This window comes from Triticum dicoccoides, chromosome 3A (genome assembly GCF_002162155.2).
Source record: "Triticum dicoccoides isolate Atlit2015 ecotype Zavitan chromosome 3A, WEW_v2.0, whole genome shotgun sequence".
Lineage (NCBI taxonomy): Eukaryota > Viridiplantae > Streptophyta > Magnoliopsida > Poales > Poaceae > Triticum > Triticum dicoccoides.
The window spans coordinates 716726601-716728592 of NC_041384.1; positions in this window are offsets into that span (position 1 = coordinate 716726601).

The window sequence follows — 1992 nt, forward strand, 5'->3', positions numbered from 1 at the left end:
CGAGGTCGGTGTCACGGAGGTCGACGCCATGATGGCCACCCCCACTCATCACCGCTTGATGAGGACGATGAGTCGCCGGAGCTCATCTTCACCAAGCCCGCGCTATGGACGCTGACGCCACCAACGTCGGTGTCACGGAGGTCGACGCCACGGTGGCCATCCCCACTCATCACCGCTCAATGAGGACGACGCGTCGCGGGAGCTCGTCTTCACCAAGCCCGCGCTATGGACGCTGACGCCATCGAGGTCGATGTCCCGGAGGTCAACGCCACGGTGGCTGCCCTCCACTCATCGCCGCTAGACCATGATGCCGTTTAGCCAACCATGGTGCTCCCCACCGGATTCTTCACCAAGCTAGCTCTATGGAGGCCAACGGCACACAAGTCACCATCACCACTCACGCCCACTTCGCCACGAGGCGCCGCGGAAGGACAACGGCACAGAGCATGCCACGATGCCGCCCACCGTTCGATGTCGCCAAGCCGGCGCCATGGAGGCTGATGCCACGGAGACCACCCCCACTCCTCGCGCCCACTTCGTCACACGGTGCCGCGGAACACAATGACACAGGGCACGCCACGGCGCCGCCCACCGTCAATATCGTCAAGATGGTGCCTTGGAGGTCGATGACACGTAGGTCAACCTCACCGCTCTATGGAGCCCGTCGTCCGCTTCGTCGCGCTGGAGGGACGCCGCTGAAGACGGTGATCTGGAGTTCGCCGTCGGGCCATTCGTTCACTTCATCAAGATGGTGCCGTAGAAGTCGACGACGCAGAACTCGCCATCACACTGCTCACCTCCATTTCATCACGCCGAGGACCACGACATGGTGCTCGCCACGATGCCTCCCGGCGTTCAAATCACCCGTCACACCCTTCGCCCACCTCGACGAGCCGGTACCATGAAGGACGAAGCCGCGGACCATGTCGACATCACCGACTCCTTCACGTGGCATGACGGTGCTGCTCGCGTCTCCTTCAAGGGAAACGAGATCCCATTTGGCATCGGGTTAGTGCCTATCCTTCATCTCGCCCGGACTCGATGGTGCCTTGGCGATGGTGTCACGTTAGTCCAGCCAAACATCATGAAGTGGTCTACACAAGAACAAGAAGGCATGCTCCTGATACGTACTCGTGTGCGTCTAAGGCGTGAAGATGGCCGTTTGGCTCACCACCGCATGAAGCAATGGACGTGGTACTCGGGATGTCGCCACACATGCCGTCCATTTCCAGCCGGAGGATTTCGTCTACATCAAATGCTATAGAAGAATGAAGCTGAACATTAAGTACGTCTGAATGTGTGGCAGTGCACTACATAAGTGGCCTTTGCACATGCATGGGCCATGCACGTAGCCAATGGCGAGGTGGCATGCTCACCGCTGGTCGTCGTTCGCTTCAGCGCGTCTTACATCATTCAAGAAGAAGAGGTGGAGCTCGTCACAGCGTCGTACATTCGTGGCGCCGCACGCTCAAGGAAGAGTCCCTGCAAGTGACGCCACATCGTGAAGATGACACGTGCCTGTATCCTGCTTGTGAAGATGGTGCCTTGCCACGGTGCCGCTGCTACACGCGTCACCCTCATTCATAGGCCGGAGCCGAGCAGGTTGGCACCGCCCGAGGACAAGGCGTGGCTGCAGGGCGACGCGACTTCAACAACAACACCGCTCCTCTACGATCTCGTGAGACGATGCCTTGACTACGCCGACTGCCGTGGACTCAGCGTCTGGCCGGGACGAGGTGTCGACCACTCAGGCCACGCTGGCGCGAGCAACACGACGGTCATCACCGATGATGGTCTCCACCGACAATTACTCCCGCAAGGCGTAGCCCCTTGCACACCCTGAGAAGCTACTGGTCGTCGAGAAGTCCGAGCCGAGCGTGATCCATGCTACCCCAACAACAACTCCTCCAACGCCGTCAAGACCGACGAGGCACGACGGCGAGGGCAAGCGCGGCCACCGCAAAGGCCATGCTACTTGCGGCGCGTGTACCG